Source organism: Rhipicephalus microplus, chromosome 8, assembly GCF_043290135.1.
Source record: "Rhipicephalus microplus isolate Deutch F79 chromosome 8, USDA_Rmic, whole genome shotgun sequence".
Classification (NCBI taxonomy): domain Eukaryota; kingdom Metazoa; phylum Arthropoda; class Arachnida; order Ixodida; family Ixodidae; genus Rhipicephalus; species Rhipicephalus microplus.
In genome coordinates, this window is record NC_134707.1 from 18,513,627 (window position 1) to 18,525,842 (window position 12,216).

General features: G+C 43.4%; 1 long non-coding RNA gene across 1 annotated transcript; it reads left to right on the top strand.

The window, feature by feature from the left end:
* The first annotated feature begins 5,806 nt into the window (after window positions 1–5,806).
* On the top strand, window positions 5,807–8,881 carry LOC142768839 (uncharacterized). Its single transcript, XR_012885494.1, has 3 exons — window positions 5,807–5,978; window positions 7,303–7,388; window positions 7,753–8,881. It is a non-coding gene; the product is annotated as an uncharacterized LOC142768839 (long non-coding RNA).
* Window positions 8,882–12,216: the final 3,335 nt, after the last annotated feature.

The following is a 12,216-nucleotide window of genomic DNA, read 5'->3' on the forward strand; positions in this document are numbered from 1 at the left end:
GCTCTGGGATGCAAATGACGTGAATGGTGATTTTTCATGGTCCGAGCACTCAGAAAAAGCGGTATCTGAGGCGTGAACAGAGAGTTGGTCGTACAGCTAGAACTATTTTTGTACAGAGGGCCAAAGGCCATGCATTACAAGGCCACTTGTGATGCACTTTCCTTTAGTCTCTATTAGTGGCCAACGCACCTTCCCTTATACATTACACGACGCTACTTGAGACACGGTTGCGGATCCTGTGTCATTTTGCGCACAGTAGTGTCTACTAGTTGTTTCTGTGCCATATTTCTTTCATTTCTTTTACCACCAACTAGCAAGTAGAGGCACAGAGTTTAGTATTTACTCGCTACGTAAGTGCTGTGGTATAATGAATACATGGTCCATAGGGAGCGCTAGCACAACAGTACATGGGCAGGAAAAACTTACAATCATGATTAAGGTTGGCCGAATCTATATTCAATCGAGAAGTTCCTTTGTCTCCTGACGCGATACCCACGTGACCGTACATGTATGGTTATCCTTTTCAGTTAAGAAGGTGGATCTTTCACATTTATATAACCACCGAAGCACACGCCTTTTAGTAACGTATCATGTTTTCGGGGCTTGTTGTCTGACATCTGGGGACGTTTCCTGATCATTCATTTAGATCCGCGATTAGGCTAGAATGACAACATTGTCATATATTTGCACAAATATTTCCAGGAAAAGCCACTTACGCTCTGAAGTCTGAATTTCTCTATTTGGTCTTGTATTTCTTGTGGATACTCGCTTAAAGGTTTGCTAGAAAAATGCGAATTGTCGTCGTTGCTCATATTAGAATTGGCTGAAAGGAACAAATGACTGTATCATAAAAACTCGTGGAACATGGGACTTGTTGTAACAGCTCAAATCTCAGTTGACCAGCGTAAAAAGCTTTGCATTCTTTCTAACCTTTCTTCCCCATTTCCCGTTCCTTTAGGGCAGAGAAGAAAACCGGATGCCCCAATTTTCGGTTAACCTACCTGCCTTTTCCTCATTTTATTCTATCTCTCTCTTCTTCTTCTTCTTCTCTCTCTCACCCTCTTTCCATCTCTCTCTCTATGTGCATACGAATCTGGATATTCACTGCCATCAAACGTAAACACCACAGTTTGATTGCATTTCACAAATGACCAATACCTATAAGAATGTCAATTTCTGTTATCGTCACTAATACTTCTCATTCCTTCTCAAGGATTTCCAATCATTTCCAACTAAATTTCTGCATTTTGAGAACGCTGTATCCGCGTTTACAGGAATAGATGTCCACTATATATTTGCACGTGGTCACGACGTTGACAAATTTTCATATTTTAATACTTCTCTGTTTTCACTCATTATACTTAATCATTCTATTTTACCTCACTGTGTCAGTGGAAGGGCGCAGGTTGTCATGACAAGCCGTTTGCTTAACCTTTGTAATGCTGAACGTACTTCAAAACACTTCGTGCTATTGTTTTATTGCACAATTCACACTTTTTGATAACATAAACAAACACCGGGATTCCAGGCATGCTAGAGCAACACCACCTAGACTATTGACAAGGCCCCTCCAGGGAGAGCGTGACGTCACGTTAGTTGCCCACATGCACCCCGGCCGTAGTCGCCACTCGTTCTCGTTATATCTGCTGTGGGCACTTATTGAAAGCCGGTGTTTCTTTTTTTGTTCTTTTTTTGTTCCTGCGCGGTCTGCATTTGTTTACGCCTGCCTTTACACTTTAGTGATCAAACTGTAATAGTCAGAAATGCATTTGTAGAAGTGGTTTTATTAGGACGAAAGGCTAAAACCATCCTACCTCATTTCTTGTTCAAGGTTTTGATTTTTCTGTCAGCTGCCTTTTTTGTGCGGTGCTTTGGATGGTGTCATTTCGAAGTCTACAAAAGTTTTTCAGAGCGACATTTGTTGCAACACGCACTACATGCCGCACGATAGTCTCAGAGGTATGGCCATTTTCACAAGTCTCTAGCTCAACATCTCCTAGCAGTGATGTGGTAGTGGAGCTTACAATGCCACGTTGGTTGTTCGACGCGAGGAACGCCTTTGCATTTTCTCCCTTGGTGAGCTTTTCGACAACAAGCGTTGTCACCAGCACCACGTGCACAGTACATGGCTGCGGAAACTTTAAGCTTCCTCTTGACAAGTTGTCAATCTTTGTGTTACCTTCCACATCTATGTTCCTGCTCTCCAGGACGAGCACGCTGCTGCAAATTGCGCATGACAGCTTCTTCAGAGCTGAATGAGCACAATATCCAGCGATATAAGCAACGACCTCCGTGTCATGCTTTGGGTTGGAAATTTCATCATTTGAGATGTGAACAGAGAAGTTATGTTGCGATACTTCTGTGTCACTTTCGCTGCTGATGTCGGGCTGCGGAAGCATCATCAGCTTTTGCAGACGAATTTTCTTTTCAGACTCCAGAAGCTGCCTCACGTAAACATGATATTGTGCACCAGAAAGCTGACAGTAGCGACCGAAGCGATCTTCAAGAGTGTCAGTTTGAAATTTTCCCAGCAAGACATACTTGAACTTCAGTTCTTCTAAACAGTACCGTGACAGCTCAACAAGGGAGTAGCAAGTGAGTCTCAACGCAGAATGTGTTTCCCTTGTCAAGCAGCCACGGCTCATGGCGACGCTGCTCCAAGCATCCAGCCAGTCTACTATGCCACTAAGGAAAACCAGCTGTTGATCCACCGTAGAATTTACTGGATTTTGAAGGGTGTCGTTCAGTCGGCGACCTTTCGAAGGGGTCTTCACGTTGACGATTTCCCACCACGTCGATATGATGTTTATGAAGAGAGCTGTTGAACTGGCACATGTGGTTTCAAGGGCATCGCCACGCGTCTCAAGTGCGTTTGATACAAACGGGTTAATGACATTTAACACCAACTTTACATTTTGTCTCTCCATAGATGTTGGATTCATTGCCTTGGAATTGAGCTTGTAGCCAAGCTTGAGAAGCGATGTCTGCTCCAGTGCATACAGCTGCCGTACGGCTTCAAATGATGCTGCTTTCATTCTGGGCGGCCCGTTGGGCAATATTCCTGACAAGCTCACTTCAGGAAAGTAAAAGCATATTCCTTCGTTTTTTTTTTATTCATCCAGTTGTTCCTGATGCATTTCAGTATGTTCACAGGGTCTACGACATAAAACAGAGGCCGATTGTTGTCGGCTGGATGAGGATATACAATGCTTACTTCCTGTTTCTCTGAGAAAAACGACATCATTTTCCGGTTGAGGGAATTGTTGTCGGTAATTACAGCAATGACCCTGAGGCCCATAGATTCCACTTCTAAAATTACTTTCTTGCAGAACTCATGTAGAATTTCGGCGGTCATTTTAGCAACAGGAAGAATGTGAAGCACATCTTTGTTTGATGACAAGAGCGACTGAAGCATGAAAACATGAGCGGTTGCGGCTGCCTCTTGAGAATTGGCTGCAGATCCAACTATGCTGCCCCCTTTATAATCGAAGTATGGCTTGATATGAATTTCATCAACCATTAGCGTCACTGTCTTTTCGTGCGGCTGCATGCACTTCACTCTTTCTGGAATGTAGGAGAGGAAGTTCGCTTCGTTTTGCTCCTTCAGTGGATCGCCTCCATACTTGGAACAAACGCGGCGCAGGGTTGAAGGATGGGGTAAAGTCAACGTCGACGCTGATCTGGCAAAGTTATAGGCGTGCGGAGATATGGAGTGCAGGATTCTAGAAAACACTAATGTTTCAGCACTGTAGCGACGAATGGGGGCAGGGAGTGCGAGAGCTAGTCGCTCATTTAGCAAACGAAACAAAGCACTGTGTTCTTCGGTCGTGTCACTGTCTTGGGACAGTTCATTCAATAAGGAGCCGATATGCACAGTAAAAATTTTTACACCCAAAAGGGTGTAAAAAGGGTGCTTTTACAAGAAAGCACCCTTTGCAACACCCTTTAACACCCATAAATGGTCGATTGAAAAAAAAGCACCCATTTGTTTGGGTGCTTGCCTCGATAGCACCCTAAAATAGGCCCTAAGGGTGCTTTTGTGCCTGAGAAGGGTGTAGGTGACGATTCATCAGATGGAATATGCAGCATAAGAAGAACACATAATTATAATATTTGGTATTTTACGTCTCAAAAACCTCGATATGATTATGAGGGTCGTCGTAGTGGAAAGCTCTAGAGATTTTGACCATTTGGTGTTCTTTAATGGGCGCTGATATCGCGCAGTGCACAGGCTTCTACCTTTTCGCCTCCATCTGAATTCGACTGCCACGGCCGGCATCGAACCCGCGACCTTCGGATTGGTGGCCGAGCAGCGTAGCTACTGCACGAATATGTCGACCTTGCGTTAAATGACGGCCTAGACTTAGAATGTGTGAAGGTGCTCTTCGAATACAGCAGAATGCCAGCAGAAGCATATCGCGTTTCATCTATAATGGCAATTAACTGTAATCCACGTTACGAAAGCTCACCTTAGCGTTGGTTATAAGCTACATGTTTGCTGTGGATTATATACAGGAACATAATGTTCGCCCGAGTATGGGTGTGTGTGCGTGAGCCTGCGCATGTGTTCGCGTGTAAGCGCGATTGTGTGTACACCCGTGCATGTGTGCGTGCGCGTGTATGTGCGAGTCCGTGCTTGTGTTAAGCGTGCCTGTGCACATGTGTACGCCCATGCATGCGTGCGTTTACGGTCGCGTGTGTGTGTTGCCGTATGTGTGTATACGTGTATGTGTGTGCGCCTGTGAATAAGTATGCGTGTGCACCAGCCCGTGCGCCCTCAAATTTCGTGTGTGTGTGCGGGGGGGGGGGGGGGGCACTGCTTCTTAGTGTTTAAGGTCCCACACCTGTTCAGACTGGGAGTCTATATGGAAGGTGGCTTAAGAAATGCCGGTGGTCAAGGCACTGTACACTAACTATTCAGTACATGGAAAACAGCTGCACATTTTCGTACCTCATCATTGCTTACGAACTTGCTGTGGTAACTGATTAGCTCCGTTGAGGCGCTTCTACGCTCGAAAACGTGGGTTATGACCAATTCACACGGAAAGCTGTCACTGAACTTATGCACAACCATAGTTTATATTAACAACGTTTAACAAGAACGTGCCCTGCCTTTGCTACAGGTGCTTAGCTAGCTCATTGGGTAATCATATGGAATTATGTGCTGATCATGTGGTCAGCAAAAAGTTTGTTATAACAACCTCGGCACGTTTCGTGGTGCGTGACAAGCCTTCTAAACATCCGCGACTGTGGATTAATTTGTTCCAGCTTCGACTACGCATTCAGTGTTTGCGGCACCATACGCGGAAGTGCCAGACACAGACAATGCAAAAAGAAATTCCTCTGGAGAAAGGTGTAGCGATGCTCTCCCGCTAATGCCACCGAGGACGAAATAATTATTGTTTCTGGCCATTCCATGGTGCACTTTGTTTTCCGCAAGTTTTGCTTCCCTATTTTTCGCCCACTGCAATCGCATTCCGTCAAAATATTCAAAGAACCCGAGGCTGGTAAATAACCTGCGTCGCTGTGCGACTGGCTGGAAGGAGAGTGGCCGTTTACAAGGAGTCATTCCGCGTTGAACGGCCGTCCGCCGTATGCGCCATAGCGTTTGCCTTTCGGCGCTGTCTTGGCGGGTTTGCCGCTCCCCCCCCCCCCCCCCCCCTCTCAACCCGGCCAGCGTTCCTCCCACAACGGCGGCGTAGATAAGCGAAGAGTTGCGTCACCGAACACCTGCGTCGACAGCTCCGGCGCCGCCACGCCGCCGCCAGTGCCTCCTCCTTCTCTCTCTCAGTGTTGCCCTCTCTGTCTCATCAGTCTTTCAAATGCGTTGCGTTGGTCGGGGGTCTTGGTCGCTGTGTGTGTTCTAGCGAACAGGCGCATATTCAATGGTGGTCACGCATGACACCGTGTTCGAAGTGACGCTCGGATTAAGGAATATTCATGGAGTGGCGGATACGGACAACGTGGGCCTGTTAACGGTGAGTGTACTGTTTTCGTAGGTAGTAATCATACAGCGCTAGCTGGGCGCCTGCAGCAGCTCTGCCGAAGTAGGCTGCCAGCCATTTACAACAGCATGCGTTCGCGGGCCTGTTGCAGATGCCCGATTAAACGTGGGACTTAACGAGTTCACACTGCTATGCGCGATGTTGTGTAAGTGCCTGCATCACTCATACAGTGAGTGATGTGATCACTTAACAAGGGCGGGATTAGTTGCTGATCGCACATTGTCTCTACACTGCACAAAGTGATTGATATTGTTTTAAGATGTGCTTTGGGCTACATCGTAATAACATTTCTATTAATACTCAAATGGGCAACGTGCTTCTGTAGGTGTAAGCGCAAAAAAAGAAAGAAAAAGCAAAAATTATGTACAGAGGCGCACTGTACGAAATGGCTTCTTTTTTTTTTTTTGCTTAAAGACGGTATAGTTGGAGGTGCTGATATGCCGCGATGCTCCCAGCACGTGCGCCTCGGTCTTTTAAGCTATTTAGGACAAGTGCCACCAGCAACAGGGAAAGATCTAGCAGACTTCCAAAGGCGCGTTGTTGTGGCCATCGCCGTGCGTTGTTTTCCCTCGTTTCTGTTTGCTGTTTTCGTGCTTCGCTTTCATCTGCGATAATGTTCGGCGTTATAACAGAATCGAGAGAGTATACGTGACTGTTGGAGCTATGTGTGGTTGCTCTAGCATAAGTCATGGCTGCTGCAACGTAGTCGGCGTCCGCGCGCGTTGGTGTCGTTCGAGCGCTCTTACTTGCGTGATTGTGTTTAACTGAGTATTTAGGCACGGGTTACGTTTGTAAATCTCGTAGTCAATAATCGCTAATAGCGTGCCCCTGATTGCCATCAGAGGATGGGTTTGGTTGTCGAAATATGCCAGACGCTTTTTCTGAAAGCAAGCTTTGAATTTTTTTTTTAAAGAAGTACTTTCATACGTGCAAGGCAGTGCCTATTGCAGACCCGCAACTCTTTAAAAACTGGACGAGCTATCACATCTTTTATCAAATTACAATGAATTAAGATGATTGAATTATAGATGACGACTTTCTGTGCTAGATTAGGTGCACAAAACACATGTTCGCAGCCCTACGTCTAGAAAGCAGGCAAATAGGAAGCACAGCGTCAAATTTGGATTAGATTCCATTGACGGAGCGTCTTGTGAGAGTAGAAAGAACGAGAAAATTGTTCATTTTTGATGCCCTTATAGAGGCAGTCAGAATTGCACTGATTGGTGACTTGTAACAATTCCTCAGATTGTTAGATGCGTGATTTAAGTAAGTAAATCTTTTACTTTTTTTTTTGCAGACCTCTTCGCTAGTGCCACGCCCAAGATCATTTGTTCTCATGTAAAAGAGAAAGCAGAGATGTCTTCACTGTTTGTACATGAAGAGGTAAGTTTCTTGTGCGTTTTGATTAATGCTACATGTTCTAAACGTTGTACTTTAAGAATTGTTTTTCACACTGGCTCACTACCCTAGAAGGAATTTGATTCTTAAGTGAGTTCAGGCTTTCGTAAATGCCATTTTTGAGCTGTAGTCTCACACTTCACCTCATTTCGGGAATTCGCTGTATGCTGGAAAACTCTTATCTTTATCATACGAAATTATTGGAATGTATGGGTTGTATGCTTCGAGTTCAGTGTAATGTCAATTACACGCCATTTCGAAGGGTACACACTACACATTCTTTATATATGGTGCTGCCAGAACAGCACGAAAATTTTTTTATGAGAAGTCATATTTGCTCTTATTACAGGATGAGAGGGTGCCGCTGACGTCCTGCGTAGTCTACCCTGGACCCAGCCTAGAGCAAGCCTACTTCCTGAACCTCCACATGGATAACCGAAAAATCTTCCGTGTCAGTAATGACGAAGAAGGAAGGAGTGACAGCACTGATGAGTTGATTTTTTTTTATTTTTAACATTGTCTACGGCCGCAAGGCCTTTAACAACCACCGTGATTGAGCGGCTTTTTCTCGGCGTGAGTTTGGAGTTTATCAAAGAAGTTGTTCAGGCAGTACGACACTGAAAATTTTAGTGTCACAATGCCTGAACAACTTTTTCTAGTGTGGTCGTGGTAGATGAACAAATATTGTTATTTGTGTAAGTTATTTTGCTTAAATATAGCTGGACCATTCCATGCCAAACGTCCCAGCCACTTTGGCGACCATCTGAATTGTATTTGAAAAAAAAAATGTGCTGACTTACTGCGTTGAAAACAGTGAACTGCTAGAATACTTCAGCGAGAAAAAAAGTTTTGTTCATGTGGCTGGCTTATAACTTCCTGGCATAATGCCGTCTGTGTGCTGTTTGTGGAAAATTTTGTTTTAAAACTACCGCTTATTTTTTCTAAAGCAAATTCGGTCTACCTGTTAAATAAATGTGCTTCTGTAAGGTATTTGAAGCTCAATAATAATAGTGCAATTTTTTTGCCACATTCGCTTCCAAGAATAAAGCCAAAATGTGTTATGTTTGCATTTTTTATTGCAATATTGCACTTTGTATGAATATCTGAGCAGTGAATACTTACTCCACAGAAGGTATATTCTGAGGAAAAAATATCTTTATACGTCTCAAGCTGCTGAAATATACGAGAAAATATCACGAATTTCACAAAATCGTGATTTTTGTCCGTATTGAGATGCAATTTGCTCCATGTTGTGATACAATGAAAACTCATCATTATACCTAAACTGTAAGAAAATGAAATTCTTTTCTGTAATAAAAATCTTATCGCAAAAAGGACACGAAAGAGCGCTGTCAACTGAATTTTATTGAAGGTGCTACGAGCGTTTTTATACTGAGCACAAGACCAGGGCTCATCTGCAACAACACATGTGTGACCATGACAAAATAATTTTAACGGAGAAAAGAATACTCTTTTTCGGAAAAGATAAGTGAAGGTGTACTGATGCATTGATCCTTGGCCTTCCTGATAAAGAGTTCTAAAATCTCTCATTTTTCTGCTTGCTTTTTTTTTCAAAAACCGTGTTTTATGAAACCTAGGACTACACTTACATTCTTTACGGTGTCCGGCCATGAGACTACTATAGCCCTTCTTAACATTTGAAGCATGCTGTCTTGCTTGATCATTGAAGCATTGCCCAGTTTGTCCTATGTTTACTTTTCCACGTGTTAGCGGTATCTCATACACATTAGATTGGCATTCAGTAAACCTATTCTAGTGACGAATGGTGCAAGATTGACTATTCCTGTTGCTGTAAGTACATGCACTTTTGAATGCTTGCAAGGGGTGGAAAACAACAATTGTCATATCTGGTGGCTCTTTTCCTAAAATTGTGAGACACCTTATGTACGTAGTACCATGTGACATGCAAAGGTGATTGGTCATTCTCTTTTTCTTTTGGTCCTGTTTCCTTTAACTTTACTTTCTGCAGGAGGGTTTCGCAAACAAGTGTGATGATGCTGTTGGGGTACTGGCTGGTGCTATCAGCCCAGGAGTGCTAAGAATGTTCTGCCTTTTGATAGTGGGCATTCAAAATTAATAGAAAGAGGAATTGATACCACATGTATTCAGGCCACCCTTCAGAAGTCATGTTAGCACAAGGGTGAGGTCAGGCTTAAAAACCAGATTAAAAGACTAAAAGATGCTGGGTATCCCAACAGAATCTTCACACCCGTTTGCAAAACCCTCCTGCAGAAAGTAAAGTTAAAGAAGACAGGACGAACAAAAACAATGACCAAAATCTTTGCATGTTATACCACATCACGTGTCTCACAACTAGAAAAATAGCCAGCAGATATGATATTAGCGTGTTGTTTTCCACCCCTTGCAAGCTTTCAAAGTGTGTGTACTAAACAGCAACAGGAATAGTCAATCTTGCCCCATTCGTCACGAGAATAGGTTTACTTAATGCCAATTTAACGTTTGTAGAAATATTTTTTATCAGGTAAACCAATGATCAGTGCATCACTACACGTTCACTTATCCTTTCCGAGAGGGAGTATTCTTTTCACAGTTAAAATTATTTTTTAGTGCTCACACGTGTCGTCGCGCATGAACACGGTTCTTGTACTCCGTATAAAAGCGCTCGTAGCACATTCATTAAATTCAGTTGACAGTCTGTGCTCTTTCCTGTCCTATCTGTCTCTTCCTAAAGTTGTCGCGCTGTGACTAGCACACAACCACGATGAACCAACTCTCCCAAATTAAGCTCTTGTTACGTAACACGTAGACCGAGTTTCGTATGGAAAGAAGGAGCGTTGCTTTTAAAATAAAATTTTTCACATACAACACCTAGACGGCATTCCAGAAAGTTCAGAAGGGAGCCACGTGACCAAATATTTTTCCTCTCCTAAATATTCCAGAAGTTCACCATTTTCAATAAACACGAGTTTCTCGAATACATTTGAGATGGTTGCCAATATGGCTGGGACATTTGGCATAAAGTAACCCAGCTGTGTCATTAGCCATAATTATGCATTACCTCTTTTGATTTTGTGTGTCCTGACTCAGTTTTGTGTTCGTTTTTAGCATATTGTGTTACTGATCATTGTATTGGTTTCTTAAGTATTCACTAAAGTTATATGTGCGAAAACCCGTATATGTTTGCATGTACATCATTTCTCATAACCAATTGTTATACATCCAGGAATACAAAGCTTAAACCACTGTGATTGTATACATTTGAAAACACTATCCATATATATTTTTGTGTGCATCACTTCTTGGGAATGATTGTGTACATGAAGGCGTATATAGTGAAATCATGGTGATTGTATATATTTGAAAGAATCATAAGTATATCTTTGCCTGTATTTCATTCCTATTAACCGATTGTGTACACGAAGGAGTATTAAACTGGAAACCACTGGGATTGTAGATACTTGAAAGAATTATAGGGATATATTAGCGTGTATTTCATTTGTAGTCTCTATGTACTTGAAGCAGTATACTAAACTGAAACCAGTGTAATTGTATGTTGCAAAGAATTGTCAATAAAGTGAAACTGAAAAAAATATAATATACATTTGAGGTTTTGCATGTGTAGTGTATGTATACATGAACGTATATCTGGTGAAAAAGTTGTGTGGCAGAAGAAAAGTTTATGTTTTATTTGCCTATTAAATAAACGCAATATGCAAGGGCAGCAAGGCTTCATTTTCTGTAACACGCATTATGCATACACACTGAAGTATATATAGATCCAGCACAAGTTCATACACGATTGTACGCGTTTATATTTTTGCCCACACGCAATGAATGGAGCTCGACAGGTGGTGCACCATCGATAATCAGGACCACTTTCTTCAAGTAGTGTTTAATCAGTGCATGCTGATATCTATTGGTGGCAGTATTCGCCACCCCTGCCATGGGCACTCAACACCCTTGTGCACCCTTCTCGCACCCTCCTCAGAGGGTGCTAAAAAAGTGATGGACATCGAAGGCACCCTTCCTTAAGGGTGTTTATTTAACACCCTACAGTTTTTTTACATGTACACCCTATTCTAAGGGTGCATGGTAAAGCACCCTTTTTGGAAGGTGCTGAATTAACACCCTTAGGGTGTCGTCCACGGGACAAGCTCATTTACACCCTTCTGGGTGTAAAAATTTTTACTGTGTGCTGCAACACTGACGCTGTTTTCGACGGACTTGCAACTTCAGCCGTCTCAGTCATGTTGTTTTCCAGCTGCTGGAGCAGTGAGGACAACGTCCGGATGTCGAGCACTGCGTCTGGAACTGCGCCTCCACAAGGTAATGAAACCAGCTTGATCATACCTGCTGAGACTGCAAGTGAGAGATCAGCAAGCACAGTGACGGAAAACCTCACGTGCGGTGAAGGATTATCCTCGATGCGGAGAAACATCACACAACGATCGTTGGCCTTGATGGTCCAGAAATAATTACTGCATACAGCAGAAAGCTTGCCTCTTAAGCGTTCGAAAGAGGACACAGCATTTCTCTCCTCTTCGCTTCTTTTTGCGCTTATAGAGTTCTTAATCGCTTTGCTCAAGGTCTCGTCTTCCATTCGAGCTCGTTTCGAGACAGGAGATTCTCGACGATTGCGATTCGTGCTCAGGTAGGACGGGCAGTTCGGAAACACCAATGGTATAGCATCTGACACTAGGCGCACCCTCTCACTGTCGACTGTCAATGTCCGTCCCGACGCTGCGTCAAAATGTGACAGCTTTGTGATGAAGTCAGCCTCGAAGAAGTGGAGTTCACAGACCTAAGCCAAGCATAACAGTGACTTCCTTAC